The following is a 12,312-nucleotide window of genomic DNA, read 5'->3' on the forward strand; positions in this document are numbered from 1 at the left end:
TTATTCGGAGCCCTGTGCTGCAGTTGTAACAATGCAGCTATTTTGAGGGGCTATTTCTTGTAAACCACATCACTGTGTGGTTTTTGCACATCTGTGCTGTGTTTGAATGTAAAAAAAAAGGGGAGAAAACAAGCCCACCTCACCCCGAAATGGGTGGGCTTGTTTGCTTTTTAACCAGAATTATTTCATTTATCTGGTCTACAGCAGAGTTGCATCAGCACAGCTAAAGGTAAAGCCTGGGATAAGTGGGTGAGGGCTATGGGGTGCTGGAAGCATCTGCACTGAAAACAGTGTTCTGTTGCTGCAAACTTGCACATGGTCAGTGTGGCTAAATAAGTAGTGGAGAAAAAAGTGGCTTTTTCTTTATATTGCATTTTTCATATTGAAGTTTATGTATTTTAAAGGATTTCTTTGAACACTGGAGAATTGACTTTGGTGGGATGTGACAGATTCGCTTCTTCAAGTGGCAGCTGTCGAGCAGTCCCTTGACTACTGTATGTGCAGAATTCTTGCCAAACAGTAGACTGAAAGCATCACAAAGCTTCAGTTTCCCTGGGAATAGACTGAACATCAATGCTTGTCTGTGTCTGTGTGTTCCCGCTTTGTACATGTTGGGAGAGGGAAGCCTCATAGCTTTTTCCTTCAGAATCCTTTAACATGCAGTCAGAATGCCTGTTGCTCACTTTTGTCAGCCTAAGCCTGGCCTAGCTGTGTGCAAGGTAGCATTGTAGCTACTTGGATGCTATTACCTCTTCAAGCTGCAGCCTGCAGTGCTGATTGCTCATTCACAGCTCACCTGCAGAGGTATATTTGCTTGTTCTTCCCAGGTTGGTAATAACAAAACATTTCAGTGACAATTGCACTTCACGACACTCAGTTGGAGTGGCTGCTGAATTGGGTTTCTCTCTGAAAGTGATTGATAAAATAAGCTGCAGTCTTATAAGTGCCCCTTGTGTTTCTTTAAGTGTCTGTAGCAAACCCAGCAGCTCCCTAATGGATCTCAGGTACAGAATAGCCTGTTAAGATTTTTGCTTGTTTGCTTCCTGCAGTGTGGAATCGCTTTGCTGTGATGATGTGATGTAGGTGATGTGATGGCAGGAAACCTTCAACTGTGCAATTCTAGGTAGATGCAGTAAATCTCACGTTTGAAGCAGTGTGGTGGAGGACATGGAGGACTCTTCTGAACCAAGTGGTGGAGAAAGACTTAGTCTAAAGTGTGATTAGATGGGCAGGTGGGGAGGTTGTGTATTTCTTTGTTCACTTTTGGTAAGCAAACAGATTTGAAATTGAGACTGGCTGCTTTTAGGATTAGGTTTGATCATGATGCAATTACCTGTGATGGTGAGGTAGGCATTAGACTCACCCACTCTGGGCCTATGTATTTGACTCGTGTTTACGTACATGACAAATCTGTCTTCAATGCAGAACTTGTGATCAGATTCCATCTCCTTCTGGGCAGCTGCAGAACCACCACCACCAAACCAATCCATCACCAAAGGCTGAAGCTGCAAAGCAAGTGACAGGACTGCTAGCAGTGTACCTGTTGCCTTTGTAACCTTCTCTTGGTGAAAACATTTCCAGCCCTGAGCTTTCTTGGCCATTTCTGGAGCTTGAGGTGAAACCCGTCTCTCAGTCCAGGCTTTTAGTTAAGAGTAGACTCCAGGATTTCCAGGATTGATTGATATTCCTTGAAGATGATGGAAAGTCTTCCGAGAAAACTTCAGCAAACACATAATCCACAAGTACTCACAACTCAAAGAATTGAATTATTGAGATGGCTTATATATTATATAATTATATATTATACATATTATATATAATATATATTATATTTTCATATATTGTATATTATGTAGTATATATTATATATTAGGTTATAGATTTTTTGCTTGATAGCTGGTTTTGAGAGATTTGTCCTGAATTGACTATTCCTCCCTGCTTCTGGCAACTGCGCCTCATGTGCTGTCATTGCAAAGAGGGAAAATGATCCAAGCTTTTAGGTTTTGTTGGTCGAGAGGAGCCTTACTTGTGGGGTTGGTCAGTGGCTCTAAGGCAGTGTTCCTAAATCATTTTTATTTGGAAGACCATCTGACTCATCCAAACAATCTCTGGACCATTTGTGTTTTGCTATTGCTTGGGACTGACAGGGGGAATCCTTGTACAAAAAAGTTCATATTCAGGTGAAACAGTAAGGATTTATTGAGAAAATTCAAACTTCTTTCCATTTTATCGTTACTGTCGGAAGCCTGAAATGCTAATTATGCCTGCAGGATCCTGGATTCAATGCAGGCTGGGGGATGGAGGGTGATAGTATCCCAGAGGAGAAGGGTAAAAAGATGGTATGACAGATTGGACATGACCTGGCAATGTGTGCTTGCAGCCCAGAGGAAGCCACTCATATCTTGGGCTGCATCCAAAGGATCATGGCCAGCAGGTCAAGGGAGGGGATTCTGCCCCTCTACTCTGCTCTCATGATGTCCCACCTACAGTCCGCCATCCTGCTCTGGAGTGTGCAGTACAGGAAGGACATGGACCTGTTGGAAAGGGTCCAGAGAAGGCCACAGAAACGATCAGAGGGATGGAGCATCCCTCCTGTGAGGAATGGCTGAGAGAGCTGGGGTTCTTCAGCCTGGAGAAGACTCCAGGAGGATCTTATTGCAGCCTTTCAGCTCTTAAAAGGGGCCTATATGAAAGATGGGAGATACTCTTTAGCAGGGCCTGTTGCGATAGGATGAGGGGTGATGCTTTTAAACTGAAAGAGGCTGGATGTAAGGAAAAAATTCTTTATGATGAGGGTGGTGAAACACTGAAACCTGAAGGTGTCAGTAGGAGTTTCACCGTGTTGTCATTGCTGTAATTTGGAAGTTTCTAGAAGAATTTGTGATAAAGCACATGAAAAAACAAACGAAACCACCCCTCTCCATGCTCGATGACAGCTACAGCAGGAGCCATTTGGGTGGGAGTAGGGGGGGCTTGGCACATTAGCAGAAGGCACTTTCCATGGGAGCCTACTGAGAGACAACCTCTTTCTACTCACCCAGCTGCTCTTGGAGTGAGCAGCCACCGCAGGTGGAGATGTTACCTATGCTTCTGGCATAGTTAAAGCACCTGGGATCTGCATCCTGCCTGATATAAAGAAGTCTTTGTGATGCCCCGTAGAGTAGATATTTGCATAGATTAGAAATATCAATGTACCTTTTATTTTCTGCTAACCCCTCAGAGGGGAGGCATCCTTTCAACCATTTACTACTTAAAAAATCACTCTTTGTGCAGTGTCTAAAGTAAACAAGCTTCCTTTCACTGTGCTCTTGTTCCAAACCCAGAGAACCCACACACTCTTGTGGCTTTCTGACAGTGTGGGTGCAGTGCTGCTTTCTGCACAAGTATCGGACAGCCCATGGTCTTCCCCCTCACCCTTGCAGTTCTAAGGTACTCTCAGCAGTATCTTCCATCTCCATACATGTTACTGCTCTGCCTTCTATGAAAGAATGAAGATGTGCTTGGGTCTGGCTTTCCTGTTTCCTTTCTTGGAAGAAGCTTTCAGTATCTTACTACGTGTTCTGAACCCAGTCATACCCAGTGGTGTCTGTGCTGTCCAGATTGGGGCATAATCCTGTAAAGGAAGAGCAGCTCCTGGTATGGGTGCCACCAGTGGGTCCCCATTGTGCTGTGCACAGGAGATCTGGTGTTCACAGCTGTGCGGGGAGGGACATACCCAGCATCTGCACTGGGCTGCACCGGGTTTTTGCCCCAGGTTCAGCTGTTAGCTCTGCATTTTCCCTGAAGAACGTGCAGTGCAGCTTCCCTGGGAAAGAAAATACAAGGGCTGCTTGGAATGGAATAGCTGCACCTGCAAAGTGTGGGAATGAATGTGTTTGCAGGTGGAAAATCAGAGCCTGTGGCTGTCAGGCCTCTTTTCTGGAGGGCCTGTGAAAAATGAGCCTCAGATTTACCCTTCTTTAAGAGAACATTTATTTCCTCTCATGTTTTGCTGCCTTACCCTTTTCTTCCCCATTTCTTGCAGCTGCTTTTTCTGTCTTTTAGGGAAATACTTCTTCACAATTCCCTGCCTTTCCCTCTTTGTTTCTTGAAGTGTTAGATGAAGAATTACTAAAGATGCGTTCATCTCAAACATACTCTCAGGACTGTATGAATTTTTAAGTCACATGAGGATAAAGTAGAGGGAATAAAAAATGGTGTTTGACTGCTTCATGTTTACAAGGAAAAGGGTTCTGGCAAATCTACTTATTTTGGTTTTGTCTTTTATAAACTGGACTTCTTTTTTTCCTTCTTCTCAAAAAAGTCCTTCTTAAATGTCTCACCTACTTGAGCTTATCTTGGCTTTTAGTCTGCTTTGCTTGCCTGGTTTTGAACAGGCTAAAGTTTCACATCCTCCTGTGTCGCCAGCTTTTAATACAAGCACAGCCAGCTGGAATCTTGTACCAGTCACCCCTGTCTTTACATGGTGCTTTGAATTGCTGTGTTGAGGCTGGATATTCCATATCCTCCTGTGCCAGCCTGGTTCTATGGCAAGCTCGATAGTGTGGATACTCCTGTGGGTGTTAAGGTTTAAGGTAAATGAGGCTGCTTTGTTCTTCAAGCTTGGTCAGTCCTGCAGCTTGTGACTGCCCGAGAAGTCTGTGTGTACTTTAGATTTGAGCCTTGTGGTGACTGCATTGTCCAAAATGGTTATTCTGCATATCACAGTGCATCGGGAAAAAGCAGCACTACATGTACCAACTGATTTGTTCAGGCTGTGCTTGCCTGAAGCGATGGACTGTGATAGGTTGTGTGGCCGTGCTTACTAATATACCTGTGGTAGACCCAGAGGTTGTTTTTAATGTCAGTGGTTCTTAAGAATTCAGCAACACTTAAGATTTTTTTTCCCCCTATGAAAATACAGAGTATTATCATTATTCATTATTATACAAAGAATTATCATTATTCTTTCCTGTTAGGGTGGTGAGGCACTGGAATGGGTTGCCCAGGGAGGTTGCGAATGCTCCATCCCTGGCAGTGTTCAAGGCCAGATTGGACGAAGCCTTGGGTGACATGGTTTAGTGTGAGGTGTCCCTGCCCATGGCAGGGGGTTGGAACTGGATGATCTTAAGGTCCTTTCCAACCCTAACTGTTCTATGATTCTGTCATACAGAATGGGAGGAATAGAGAGATGCATGGTTAAGTTGCATGAGTTGGCAAGTGAGCAAGAACAGAGTGATATAAGGCAAGTAGGAAAGTTTGAGTATTTAGGCAGACAAGAGGCCAGATTTTGGTCTCTCACACTTTAGATTCAAGTCGGGATTTAACCATTCAGTATCACTGGTTAACTAAGCAGAAAGAAGTTTGGGTTCCGGCAAAGGAAGCCTTATTGCTGTGTCCAAATGTGTCTTTTCCCGAGAACCGTCATCATTTGATGTATACGGTGTACTTCCAGACATGTTTTAAGAGCATGGCTGCTCTCTTGGATAGATGCTATCCAGGAGCAGGCTATGTAGCTTCCAGAGCAATGAACACAACCGGTTTCTCCTTGCGGTCTTTTCTGGGAGGAGATGCAGCTACAGTGCATGTGCTGATGAGCTGTGCTGTGGTTACAGAGCAGCTCTGCTCATGCTGTGTAGGAAAGTCATGACACACAGCCCTCTCTTGACACTAGAAAGAGCTCTTTCCAACTGGAAAGATGCTGCAGATCTTCACTGAGAAGCAGGAGTGCTCTCTTCAATGCAAATATGATATTAATCATAGAATCAGCCAGGTTGGAAAAGCCCTTTAAGCTCATCCAGTCCAACCGTTCCCCAGCGCTGCCAAGGCCACCACTGACCCATGGCACTGAGGCCTCATCTCCACGTGTGTGAGCACTTGCAGGGCCGGTGACTGCAGCCCTGCCCTGGGCAGCCTGTTCCAATGCCTGAGCACCCTCTGGGGCAGGAATTGTTCCTCAGCTCCATCTAAACCTGCCCTGGGGCAGCTTGAGGCCATTTCCTCCTGGCCAATCCCTTGTTACTGATTAATGGTCAGAAGAGTCCCACGGTTTTAAAAATTTCCAGTTAAAAAGTCTGTCAGTTCTCTTTGTTTCTCTCATTGGGCTAGATCCTCGCAAAGCATAAGCCAGGGTAGCTCCATTCTTCTAACAGATTATTTCCAACTTTACATGTATTTTATGTATGCTTCAGTTTATAGAGAACTCTATGTCATTGGGCTGTGGCTGTAACTTTAAATGATTCACATAAATTCAGACAATCACTGCTATATTGCTATATTTTATATATATTGTGGAGAGGGACTCTTCATTAGGGACAGTAGTGACAGGACAAGGGTTTAAACTTAAACAGGGGAAGTTTAGATTGGATATAAGGAAGAAGTTCTTTACTGTGAGGGTGCTGAGGCACTGCAATGGGTTGCCCAAGGAAGTTGTGAATGCTCCATCCCTGGTGGTGTTCAAGGCCAGATTGGACAGGGCTTTGGATGACATGGTCTGGTGTGAGGCATCCCTGCCCATGGCAGGGGGTTGGAGCTGGATGATCTTAAGGCCCTTTCCAACCCAAACCAGTCTGTGATTCTGTGACTCCCTGGGGTTCACAACTACTTCCACCTAGCAATGAATCCCAGAGTCAGCCTTTCTCCCAGTTTTGGGAGATACGGTGCAGTACCAGTCATGAGATAGTTGGGAGTGGGACCAGGACCTGGCAATTGCAGTCTAAACCAAAACAGAAAACATAAAAGCATAGAAAACACAGAAGTATATGTATAAGTGCAAAAAATATGGAAGAGAACAATAAAAAACAGTGTCCGGGTGTAGAACAATCTTGTACAGGGCAGTGGAGCATGGTAAGTGGAGCATTTACACTTCTTTGAGCAGCCTGTTCCAGTGCTTCACCACCCTCACAGTAAAGAATTGCCTCCTTAGATCTAACCTGAGCTTCCCCTGTTTAAGTTTAAACCTAGTACCCTTTGTCCTGTTGCTACAGTCCCCGAGTCCTGAGTCACTGGGGATCTCGGCTCTCTTCTGTTGGACAAGAACGTGGATAGGTCCTGAACTAACTTAGTAATGTTGACCTTCCAGCTGTTGGAATGTGGGACTAAACACCATTGCTTTCAGCCATCCCAGCTACCTCGCAGTCTAGCAGCTCATTGTAACCCAGGCAGGGGAGCAGCTCTGGAGCTGCTTGCAAGCTGGAAGAGTCTTAAGAGCCCTGGGTGGCCACCCAGGCTTAGACAGTCTGGGGTATTTGCATTTTGGTGCTTCTTTGATGGTATTATTGTTTTGTTTTAATTAATAGACTTTTTTAATATGAGTGGCTACTGTAGCATGGAAAAAAAACCCCACGAGGCTCGTAGCCTGACTTGTTGTAAACAGGCTGATCCTTAATTAGCTTTAATGGTGTTTTTAGAGCAACAAATAATATGCAGTAGTTGCTTGGGTCTCCTTGTGTTTGTATTGTTGCAGCGTATGTGTTGTTTGGCTTTTCAGTAGTATTCTGGGGTTGGCTCTTTTTGGCTCTTTGTTTCAGTGGATGTTTCAACTCTGACTTCAAAATAAGGACTCCTTCAAGGCAGACCTGAGATTTGATGTTAATTCCCTGTTTATAAAATATTTGGTGAGGAGGGCGAACCCTTCTCCCAGCTGACTTGCTTCATGAATGGGGAGCTTGTTCTCTGTGTGTTGGGTATTGAAAGCTGAGCTCCTTGTGCCAGATATTTGAAGGAACTCTTGATGCTTAGATCTAATCTATTACATTATACTGTGCTTTTAGACCCGAAAGTGAACGTGTTTTCATGTGTGTGGTTGGGCAGTACACATGTAGCAGTTCTAAAAAGTAGTGTTGCATAACTATAAATACAGTGCTGGATACTCCAGGCTGCATTCCTGCTTCAGAGTGTTTTGAAGGCAAAGGTTAGAAATGTTGGAACAGGAATGTCTTGGCATCAGGCAGGATCACATTTACATCTGATCACGAGGAAATAATACTCATTTTATGTTCTGGGGCTAATTCAAGTGTTCCTATGTATTACTGTCCTGATGGGCACTTTCCTTATGTTAAATTTTAGTGGAACAGATAGTTTTGGAGGGCTCTATGCTTTTTGTTGGGCCCCTTTGAATGGCAACAGAGGTTACACTTTTGAGTTTCTACTTTTCTGACATGATAAAGATACACCATTTACATGAAGTGCTGGAGCTTCCTCAGTGGTCCTAGGCTGGATCAGCTTGAGTCCTTCCATGCCAGTCATGCTGGTGGAGGCATTGAACTGTCTTCCTGGCCTGTCTGGGCACATGTACTGTTGGAGATGCTTGCTGAGCCTGTATTGGGTGGCCTGAGCTTGCATGGAACGCTGAGCAGCTCTTGCTGATTCTCATGAGGGGTGTGGAATGTGGATGGCTTTTACCATAGTTTGAGAGCAGAAATGTTTCAGATTTTGTGGGGAAAATAATCTGCGCCTGGGTAGAATGATGTAACAATTTTATGGTGCATGCTTGTGATTTTTATTGAGTATGGTAGGATTTTCCCTAAACTTTGCAGGTCTTGAAATGAAGTAATGATATGAAATTCAGTCTGGGGTTTTTTTAGATGTTCAAACTAAAGCTCAAACTAGATGGGTAAAACAGCAAGGGAATAGAGGTGTGACTCCAAGTGCTCTGTAACATTCAAAAACCAGAAGGAAAAGGAGCACCTAACTTTACCCAAGAAAGAAATATCACTCTTCAGTAATAGCCTGGCTTTGAGGGGGCTTGATTCATGGCCTGTGAAACTTCAGAGGGGACAGTACATTCATTGTGCATCCATGTCAAAAGTGCAGAAGGAGCCAGATGGATAGAAAACATAGATCTGCGCAGTGGACAGAGGAGGAATCACAGAATGTCTCAAGTTGGAAGGGACCCATAAGGATCATGGAGTCCAACTCCCTGATCCACGAAGGACTTACCTAACACTAAACTGTATGACTATGAGCATTGTCCAGATGCTCCTTGAACTCCGAAAGCTTTGGTTCCATGACCACATCCCTGGGAAGCCTGTTCCAGTTAGCAGCCACCCTTTCAGTGAAGAACCTTTTCCTAACATCCAGTCTGAACTTAGAATCACAGAACAGCTTGGGTTGGAAGGGACCTTTTAAAGCTCATCCAGTCCAAACCCCCTGCAATAAGCAAGGACATCTTTAACCAAATTGGGTTGCCTGACCTTGAACGTTTCCAGGGACGGGGCATCCACCACCTCTCTGAGCAACCTGTGCTAGTGTTTTACCACCCTCATAGTGAAGAATTTCTTCCTTATATATGGTCTGAATCTCCCCTCTTTTAGTTTAAAACCATTATTCCTTGTCCTATCACAAGAGGCCTTATTAAAAAGTCCCCATCTTTCTTTATAAGCCCTCCTTGAGTACTTCCCTTGATGCAGCTTCATTTCACTTATGTGTCCTATTCCTGGTCACCGGAAGAAGCAACTGCTTATGATTATGACATGGCTGCAAACCACCATGTGAAGAATGTGCCCTCCATTGCATGCGACAGGTTTGAACCTTAATTCCAGAAGGTGAATGTCCATGAGACTGTTTGAAAGTGGTACTTAGGGCACTTTATAATCCTGAAACAAAAGGAATAAATGAAGCAGTTTGAACTTGCTGTAGCGGTCAAACCGACTTCTAATACATGGGAGAGAGTCTTCTGCTTTCCTGCAAGGAAGCAAAAACCTTTTGAGTGGGCCTAAAAGTCTGTCCTGCAATATCTGACAGTTGAAATGCTGCTGAGGCTACAAATCTGGCTTCTGTTTTTACCCGTGAGGAGCTTGCTTTGTGTATGAAGCTGTGTGTTTGGATGAATCACACCCACCACTCTTTGTTTCTCAGCCTGTGAGGAAGCTGTTCTCACCGCTTTTGGCAAGAAACACTTGTGTTGTGTAGATCACTGGGATAACCTGCAGCATCAGTTCTATTTAAATCCTATCCTTCTTGGCTCTTGCATGCACATATGATTGCATATTCTTAGAATCATAGAATCATGGAATGGTTCAGGTTGGAAATGACCTTAAGATCATCCAGTTCCAGCCCCCTGCCATAGGCAGGGGTGCCTCACACTAAACCATGTCACCCAAGGCTCTGTCCACCCTGGCCTTGAACACCACCAGGGATGGAGCATTCACAACCTCCCTGGGCAACCCATTTCAGTGCCTCACCACCCTTACAGTAAAGAACTTCTTCCTCATATTTTTAAATGCTTTTTAAATCTTGCTGTAATTAGCAGTGGAACAACCTCATGCAAGCAGCAGCTTACTTTTAGGAATGAAGTGGAAAGTTACATCCTGCTTTCTTTGAACTGCAGACTCTGTTAAGGCGAGTATATGAGCGTGTGGATCACAAGCTGCAGTTTACACAGCTTGAGGATTTGTTGGGAGAAGTTGGATTTAACAACATGGCCCAGCTAGATCTATGCACACATGGAAAACTTCACAAGAAACCTTCAGCTAGGTATTTGCTCTCATGGACTGTCAGGCTTAGGGTAGGATGTAGAGATACGAATTGCCAAACAAATAATGGACTTTATTTTATCATAGTTTTGTTTCTAAAAAGAAATAGACCTGAATTTTGTGTTGACATAGTATTAATGTCTCCTGGCAGATGGGAGTGTGCTGCTGTCACCATGATGGACAGGGAGGTTCCCTGCCACCTTCATTGCTTGCTTTCTAAAGCAAAGACTGAGCTTTCATCAGTGGTTTCTCTAAACTTAGTGAAGAAGCTTTTGCTGTGGTTGCCATTGGAATCGGTTTTGATGGATTTTCAGCTTAGATCTAAGGCAGGAGTTCTTCCCTGTGAGGGTGCTGAGGTGCTGGCACAGGGTGCTCAGAGAAGTGGTAAATGCCCCATCCCTGTCAGTGTTCAAGGCCAGATTGGACAGAGCCTTGGGTGACATGACAGTGGAAGGTGTCCCTGCCCATGGCAGGGGTTGGAACTGGGTGATATTAAGGTCCTTTCCAACCCAAACCATTCTATGATTCTGAGTCTATGATTCTATGGTTTTGTTCGCTGAAGATCGCTAGTGTATTGTCGTCTTCTTAAAACAGACACAACTAAAAGCAAGTAGAGGGATAAATTTGCTTTCCTGTAAGGCAGAATTGCTCCTTTCATTTAGACTTCATCATGTCCTGCATTGCATGAAAAGAAAAGGTGAGTTGAACTAAATTAACTGTCCCTAAGTTTAGGGGTGAAGTAGCTCTTTATTGGTGTGCATATGCCAAGGGCAAACTTCTTTAAAGCTAAGATACCTTTTCTCTTTTTTTCATTACTACTAGCTTCAGAAAGAGCACTGAGAAGAGATTACAGTAGTGATGAGATTTCCCTGTACCTGAAAATGAAACGGCAGCAGATGCAGGAGGAACGTAGTTCCTTGGCTTTGCTATGCAGCAGTTACAACGTTTAAAAGTCTTGTAAGGGTAATATTGTTTTCAAATGGGAATGCTACTACGTACTGGAAAACTAGCAGGGCATCTGTTACACTGTCTTTTCAGTGTTTCCAGTGGTCTCAAACTGATCCAAGGGCTTGATTCCAAGCTGTTAAGTAGTGTCAGTCATGTCTCCCCTTTGGATTGGCCACAGATGAGAATGTTCAGGGTCTGAAAGCACTTTGTGTGATAGTGGGTGCAGTTCAGTTTTGTGGGTGTGTTGGTAATGTTACATCAGTATAAATGTTGTATATACAGGCATCCCTCTGTACTGGCAGGTTCATGGAGCAGAGGACTTGGCTCATAGCAGCATGGAGGAGGTGCAAGAAGTAATTGGGTAGCCTAAAAATACCTTATATTTTAATACACTCTTATGAACATAAACAAGCCTATGGAGTTCTAGTATCAAACAAATAACGTGCTGGTACTAGAACTGTTTCCTTTTGCTTCCTCAACTGAGGAGAAGAAAGAGAAAATAAAATAAATTCTTATTGTCCATAAGCTAGAAGGAACATTTGCATGAAATGGCACAGTTTCAAAGTACAGGGCAAGCGATGCTTGGTAACTTCTGAAAGAGGAACAGCTTATCACCCACTTCACTTGTGATAGCCCTACCAAGGCCCTGTCCGACTCTTCAGAGCTTGGTTCTGAGTTGTTACGTTAGGGTCTTATTAAGTAAGGCTTTTTAGAAAGAAGGCATGGTGCGTATTGAAACCATTTGCCACATTTTTAGGCAAAAGAAAGGAGCGAGTTCTTTCAGGAAAAATCTATTTGTAATTCCTCACTTGTGGCTAACAGCGAGGAATTTGAGAGTTACTCTGAAAATCACTGAATGCATAATGTCTGGTCTGCCTCTTCTGTGAAGTTTTAGTGTAGTGTCTATAGA

General features: G+C 43.9%; 1 protein-coding gene across 2 annotated transcripts in view; it reads left to right on the plus strand.

Annotated features, from left to right (window-relative positions):
- Positions 1–12,312, plus strand: part of PTPN14 (protein tyrosine phosphatase non-receptor type 14) — a 121,574-nt gene that overhangs the window by 58,302 nt on the left and 50,960 nt on the right. The gene's annotated exons all lie outside the window — the stretch shown is intronic.

This window comes from Pezoporus wallicus, unplaced genomic scaffold (assembly GCF_028554395.1).
Source record: "Pezoporus wallicus isolate ANWC-B61680 ecotype Strahan unplaced genomic scaffold, APGP_CSIRO_Pwel_v1 contig_14703, whole genome shotgun sequence".
NCBI lineage: Eukaryota > Metazoa > Chordata > Aves > Psittaciformes > Psittacidae > Pezoporus > Pezoporus wallicus.